Source organism: Brachyistius frenatus, unplaced genomic scaffold (genome assembly GCF_029030835.1).
Source record: "Brachyistius frenatus isolate BFR_SWC_R1_liver_20210118 unplaced genomic scaffold, ASM2903083v1 Contig_54, whole genome shotgun sequence".
In the NCBI taxonomy this organism is placed as follows: domain Eukaryota; kingdom Metazoa; phylum Chordata; class Actinopteri; family Embiotocidae; genus Brachyistius; species Brachyistius frenatus.
The window spans coordinates 60,858-68,575 of NW_027210653.1; the positions used below are offsets into that span (position 1 = coordinate 60,858).

Sequence of the window (7,718 nt, forward strand, 5' to 3'; positions counted from 1 at the left end):
ACGGTCAAACTTTCAGTCGCAGTGGGGTTTTTTTTTTTTTTTGCGCAGCGGTATTAGGGGCGGTGGCGGGAACGCTGCCATCCAAAGTAAACTAATCAGCCGGCTCGGGCCAATCAGCGGGAGACCCCGTGTTTAACCCGGAAATAAACTACTAACTAATTGATTTGCTGCAGGTGCAGACGCGTTGACGGAGCAAAGGAAAAAAAAAAAACATAAAGCACAACAGGGGGGAGGAGGAGGAGGAGGAGGAGGGAAGGGGGGCAGCTTTTAGCAGAGGTCCCTGAAAGCTGCACCACCAGGGTCCCACGAGTAGTCAGGGGGGGGGGGAAACAACCCAGACACGTTAGAAATGGGGATCTTCTCCAATTGTGGCAGAACTATAACAGCATTTTCTATTTCAGATTTCATCATCAGCTGTTTTTTTGGTTGTTGTTGTTTTTTTACACACACGTGTGGAATTATACGCAGGTTATACAATAATCAAAATGCTGATTCGTGTCCTTTGACATGGAAAAAGGACAGCCTCTAAATCAACATTATGATTTTTTTTGTTGTTGTTGTTCTCCTTCTTAGAACAGGAAGGATAAGCTTGTGCACACATTATAAATTATACCTACACGGAAATTCAGAAATAGCATAGAAATATGCTCGTGACAGCAGAACTTCATCCAGCAACTCTTAAGTAGCACAACACGCAGGCTGCACTTAACCTATATAGCCCGGTATTACTCCTTTTTTTAGAGTAAATCTGCAGCCCTATGGGCTATTTTACATTTAAACTGAAGAAGTGGTACCCCGACTGGGACTGGCTGTAAATCTAAATCCCCATTTGTACGTGGCCATGGTTTTTTTTTTTTTTTTTTTTTTTAAATCGGAATTAAATGCAAGTTTAGAGCTCAGATTGAAAATCAAATAGATGAAATGTGTTTTATTTACTGCGCCCATTCTTCAACCACTGCCATGAAACGCTGCATATAAAACGGTGCTGCCAGTCCAATATTGCCCAACGTAATAACATAGCCTATTATTTCCGTTAAATGCGGTAAAAAAAATATCCGACTACTGTACAGGGTCCCACGTTTCACCAAGGCCTATATTTCTACACACCAGAGCAATAATGCGCCCGTCCATGTCTGATTTTTTTTTTTTTTTTTTTTTTTTACCCATGTGCGCACATAGCCTATTGTAAGTCTCTCATATGGCAAAGCACCGCAATTCAGAGTTGGAAAATCAGCCGTCAGTTGAAACACGAATGCATCACGGTGACTTTCCTATCCATGCAATAAAATGAGACTACAGTGACCGGTCTGCTCTTGCACACTGTCCTCAAAAGAATCGAAACAGGCTACAATGTCGATTTAACAAGGTTTCAGGTGAATGAGCAAATGTGGAAAAAATATCTTACCGTTTCTATAAATGAAAGTTAGGGACGTCCTTAGGCAAACAATCTCTGAATGAAACACCTGGCCAATAGCGCGTAAAAGGATGAATTCCGCTCTCTTAGATCAAACTTGGAAACATAAAAGCCAACACAAACAAGATAAAATGAGGAAATGAAATATTTATTAAATCAAAACACAGAAATGATTTCCTTTCAGCAAATGCATGAAGTAAAAGGAAAAAAAGAACAGAAGAAAGAAAAGGAATCAAATCATTAAAAAAGCCGGCTTCTGCCCGTCTCGCTCTTTACAGGTGCGCCACACAAATACGCGACATCACTGAGTGGAAACCAATGCAAGGAGGAGGTTGTCTTTAAAAGGAAGATAGTCCTGCCGGCATATATATAGGGCCGTATCACAGCATGCCTATACCTCTCCGCACTCCCCGTTTCATCCATTCAACCTACACATGAACATGCATTGGACGCGGAAGTATACGCAGGGTGGCTCCATCCACCGCTCATGCACACGCGAGCTCTTCGACGCTATTGGCTCTAACGCGGTCCTCGTCGGGCTCGGCCGTCTCCTCCAGATCACAAGATGCCATTCGTCCTCGCCCCAGTCACTCAAAGCGACCGAGCGGGGTTTTTTTTCTCTAAATATGGCATTTGAAGTCAAACATCGCCTTGCCGAAGACATGGGCAAGCCCAGCGGGCGGGAATAACACCACGGCTTCAGAGTACCGTACATACACGTATATATATATATATATTTTTTAAACCTACACATTTGATTTACGACACGCTGTCACCATCATCCGAGGAAAGGAAAAATAAAAAGAAGAAAGAAAAAAAAAAAAAAAAAGGCGACCCTCTCCCAAGTCATTCCGTGTTGCGTTCACGTGTTGGAAATCGCTCGTTTTTCTAACTGGAGGCTTTATTCAATGTCAGTCGGAGACAATAAAACAACTGAGACGTTATCCTTAAGGGCCAACCGCGATCACCTCCCCCCCCCCCCCCAGTCTCCCCTCCTCTCTCCCCCTCTCCCCCCCCCGTGTTTTTGCGCTACATCATGCCTCCCCACTGTCTGCGCCATTTCAGTACTCTCGCATCATCATTTTGTCAGGACAATATATTTGAAATCAGCGTCTGATTTCTTTTGTTTTGTCCGTACGGGCACGGAAAGCAAATCTTTGCAGCGTTTCAGCACCTCGGACAGCGCAGTTCTCCAGCACGGTGCCCCGTTAATGCTGCCCAGCAGTCCATGCCTCCCTCTGTCTGCCTCAGAGACCTACAGTCAATGATCAGCCCTCAGTATTCAACCTCCAGGTTACAAACAAAGGTGGGCGTTAATTTGGGCTCCCCTGACATTACAATAGAGCTCAGTAATGTTACAGCAGAGGATTGGAAAGCACGGGCTAACAGCAGAGAGTCATCCCATGCACATCTTTTTTTTTTTGTCGACTTTCGGAGGGTGGAGCAACAGTTAGGTTGGCATACATATAAATGAATGGGGAGAGCGGTGCTTACAGGAGTGGAAGGTGTCTTTCTGACACAGGCAGCAGCACACAGCTGCAGTTAATTCAACACTACAGTACCCGTATCGGAGTAAATTCAACCAGGCAATGACATCTCAAAATATTGTCCGACAAACACACACGGATATTCAGATGTATGCAAACGCCAGACAACAATTTCTCTAGTGTTTTAAGGACTAATTGAAAAGACACAAATACCCAGTCGTTAAATAAACGGTGTAAAAACAAAGTTCTGCACGGAAAAATCTGTATCATCAGCTGCTGCGGCAGACTTTTAGTCATATTTGAAAGATGCACAAACAATTTAAAATCTCAAGTTATAGACAACCATTCTGCTAAGAGTAATCTGAGATCATGGCTAGACGTCCTTATGGATGTAAAAGCTGGTGGGAAGTAACTAAGTACATTCATTCAAGTACTGTACTTCTACTGTATAAACAGTATTGAGGTACTGCACACTACTTGATGCTACTTTATACTTCTACTTCACCATATTTCAGAGGGAGATGTTGTATTTTCCATCCTCCACTACATTTACTTGACAGTTGTTTTCTAAATGAAGATTTGACACGATAGATAATATACTAATCTTTTCAAATACAACACATCGTTACATATTAAAACCAGTGGTTTCCAACCTTTTTGGCTTCTGACATCTTACAAAAACCTGTGTAGTCGGGGTCACAATTCAAATGTCTACGAGTTAACAGCTCCACCAAAGTGGGTTTTTTTAGTTGTTGTTTTTTTACCTCTGAACTTCTCGCATGGTTTAATTTCAAAAATGTTGAAATGATCCAACGTCAGAGGAAAAAGTCCATAAACAGAAAACAATTATGTTGTTTTTTTTGTGTGTGTCCTCTCCCAGTAATCATCCGATGACCTCTCAAACTACCAGCAGCTACAACAGTGATGCCGACGCTTCAGTATTAATGATCTAATATCATGTATAATAATATGTCAGTCAGATGGGACCAAAAAGGACATTAAGTCGAGTATTTTTCACGCAGGACGTTCACTTGTAACGGAGTATTTTTTTTCCCATTGTTACTTTTAAATTAAGGATCTGAATACAACGCCTTTTTAGTTTACACCCCCAACCTCAGCAAATATAACACAAAGACCACAACTAAGCACTCATCTGCGAGCCATTAAAATAACACCTGAATCACTGCTTTCATCGGATACGTGTCAAAATACTCTCATAAAAACTCTTTTTCACGCTGGCGTTACATAAACGATCTAAAGCACAAACAAACAAACAAACAAAAACACGAGATCTCGTGCAAACTTGTACGCATGAGTGTTTTTTTATTCAATTCTAAAAAAGTAAACACTTTCAAGAACCTCTCGGGTTGTCGTTTGAAATCAACCAATCATTGAGTACAAGCTTGGAAAGCTAAGGAATTTATTTCAATGCCACAGGGGAATTTTGCTGTGTTCAAACAATACGTTGCAGAACTGGAGATGAGGAAGTCAAAAATCAAACACACAACACTGAATTTCGTGAATTAAAATGTGCAGCGATGTCTCACAATTCTTAGATGTTATGCGCTACTTCTGTGCGTTAATTTGTAGTCCGCTGATGGGGAGACTTTTTTGTTCACGTGTATTAAAAACATCATATTTCAAAGTGTTTTAAATGGACGCTGAGGTTGCATAAAGAAAACGGAGGGGCGAGCAGAGGAATCCACATGATGTATGAAACCGTCAGTAAATAGCAACTGGTGTTGTAAGGAAGAGCTACTCACAGCTGGAAAATAGGTAAAAGGTGTCGGCCGGCGGTCTGACAGCTTTGGCGGCAGCTCTAAACTGTAAGATAAATATATTAGAAAGCAAATTACTCCATACAGTTGAAAGCAGTGACAACATGAACGACGTCAGCGGGCGTGCATCGTTTCCTGTTAGTACAAAACAAAATAATTCATACATTTCTAGTAATTGGAACTAGCAAATCAAAGCACCATTAACTGAAAATCAGTCAAGAACATTGGACACAGGGACACTTTTTTTTGGTTCGTGCTCCTTAAAATGTGCACAATCTGCACATCTTCAAGATGTAAAGCCTAGAAATACCATTTAGAAAGTTGCTTTTGATGATTTCTTTTTTCTTAAACATTTTAAGGTGAAAGAAAATCATCAAAATCAATCTCGTAAATGTTCTTTCCCGGCTTTACGTCTTGACGACGGCACATGTTAAAGCCTCGCTTCTCTAGGTTTCTGGCTTTGGGGGGGGAAGTTATTCATGCCCACAAATATCAATTAGATCATTAGCATTTAGATAGCATATAAGAATTCTTAAAATGAAAGAGAACACGAACCTATTGGCCTTATTTTTAATGGTGATTTGTGAAAGTGTGTCTCAAAAGAATGTCAGCAAGACTTAGGCGGCAGGTAGATTATATTTAAAAGATCAGACACAAGGAAGGGTCACTATCAAGATACACCAGGGGAAGAGAAGGGCATCGGTATTTCTGTGCGACTTGTTTTCAGTAAAAGAATTACGGAGGCAGCAAATTAACACAATAATATAAAAAAAAAAAAGGAGCAGCGAAGCTTTTTTCTTGTTGTTGTTTTTTTGTTTATCATTCAAACAAACTGACAAATCAACTGGTTCGCTTCAGGTACAGCTGGGCTGCTTCCTAAAAGTCTGACAAGCTGAATATCCAGAGACGCTATCACAGTCTGGCAGTCAATAACTTTGGGGCTCGGGGTTGAAGAACTTGCTGAACACTGGTGTATTAAATATTATGCTGCTCGGGAGAATCCCCCCCCCCTGCACGGCAGCCAAGGCAACAATCATTAGTGAATCTTACCAGAGTCCCGTAGCTTTGGTCCAGCACTGTCTTCCTGTCAGGCCCTCACAGCATGCTCCTGGCCAACCACACCATACCCAGGGAGCAGCCAGATAAACCGGCCGTCTTGACTCCACCGAGGAGACAAAGCAAGCCCAGCACGGTGTGGGAGGGCGGGCGTGTTTGACTTCGCCTGGTTTCGAGCACCCTCCGGTTGATCAAATGGAAGATTAATTGAGAGCTGAACAGCTTTTTAGGAACAAGGACGGTGGATCACGCGGACACGGCACACACAAAACAAATGAAAAGTGATTCATGAGTCCAAGAGCCCTAAATCCTCCTCAGTGTTTGGACCAGCTAACTACTACTTCTTCCTTCTCCTGTTGGGAGGGAAATGGTCATGGTTAGCTCACTGTTACCCCCCCCCCACCCCTACTGTGGATGCAAAGCATTCAACCAGCAGCTATGAGCTTGTATGTATGCTAGTAGGTATCTTGAATTCATTTTGTCCACACTCTCTTGCCACCAGCAGCTGTTGTTGTTTTGTAAGTTTGACCGCCATCTGTGTTTGCATGCATCAACTGACTTCCTGTTCTGAGCTTCTCAAAGGAACTTGTAGGCGTGGCAAACAATTTCCTGAATGTGTGTGTGTGTGTGTGTGTGGGGGGGGGGGATGTGGGGGTGGCGGCCTTAAAGGGACACAGTGGTATAAAGACATGAAACACACTCGAAGCCAAATATTCTTGTACAAGTCACGATTATATCGAGCTGTGCAACTCCAACGGAGATCAAGTGTACGTCCAAAACCTGACTGGAGATCAGACGTCCTTCTACATTTCAGGGGCACAAATATGAGTCGTATGTGTCATACTGTATGTTCACCCCTTAGAGGGAACGCGGGTCGCTGCCAGGGGTCATTAACCTAATCCATCTGTGTGACACGGAGCGTCAAAGGTCTCAATATTACTCCGGATCAATAATTGGGCACTGACTCCTGACAGTAGGGGGCGCTCTTTTCTTGTCCGGGTGACTCCTAAATATCCCGGACGCACGTCTCTTGGAGTATGTTGCGTGCGAGGGGAGGAGTGACGGAGGAAACCGGAGGTACATCTACTCAAGTAGGCCACTCAGCAATTTTAGGTACTCGTACATGTTTTATTTCGTCACGGTTACTATGGTTACTATTCAGATGAATACTTTACAAACAAAACAATTTGATCAGTTCATAAAATCAGATATAATGTTTTATATTTAACTATGCTGCGTCCTCAACAATGCATCAATAATGATAATTATCAACCGTGTTTCACCATACAGACTCAGCTTAATGAGAACTTTAACTTTTCACAGTTCAGTACGACTTGGTGCTTCTACTTTTTTGTATTTATTTATTTATTTTGACTTGGGAGCTACTTTTACTAAAGTAAAATGTCAAAAATATTTCTCCACCACCTCAGACATGCACCTCATTGATCCAGCCTACAGCGAGCAGTCAAAACTAATGACTCTAAACCCCAATCATATGCTAATGTTAAAAACACGTTGATGGAAACTATATTTTATGAATAACATTTGATGCTGTCTTTACTTGATTTGTTTTTTTGCAAAAGTGGGAAAACAACACTTCCATTGCTGAAGTACTGCCCTGGTACAAGTCATAAAATAACCCCCTCCATTTGGCCCCTCTCATCTCCTCGCTGTCCATTGATAATCTGTATGACTGATCCAGCGCGCCCCACCTCCTGCTATTAAATGTCAAGGGTGAGCGCCCTTGACCTCGACACCCTCCCTGCACACTTTCGAGCGTCCCGCGCGGACGACGGGCCAGCATTTCATCACACGCAGGCGCGCCGTCTCCCCAATAGACTCCCGCAAGAAGGACTAAGATGTCAATAGCGGTTCCTTTGAGACATTAACGGCCCCTGTACCGGAGCCTCTTGTGTGACAATAGTCCCGATGTTTCCACGGAGGTGATTATTAATGCTGCCTGCTGGGAGTGGACCAAAAAAA

The 7,718-nt window shown here is 42.7% G+C and overlaps 1 protein-coding gene across 4 annotated transcripts in view; it reads right to left on the bottom strand.

The window, feature by feature from the left end:
- elavl2 (ELAV like neuron-specific RNA binding protein 2) overlaps positions 1-1,864 on the bottom strand; it is a 32,065-nt gene extending 30,201 nt beyond the window's left edge. Inside the window, exon 1 of one of the 4 annotated variants that reach the window (XM_069705075.1) lies at positions 1,406-1,864. The gene's annotated coding sequence lies outside the window, so the exon portion shown is untranslated. The remainder of the gene's footprint in view (positions 1-1,405) is intronic. The other 3 variants (XM_069705076.1, XM_069705074.1, XM_069705077.1) reach the window with 3 other exon arrangements.
- Positions 1,865-7,718: the final 5,854 nt, after the last annotated feature.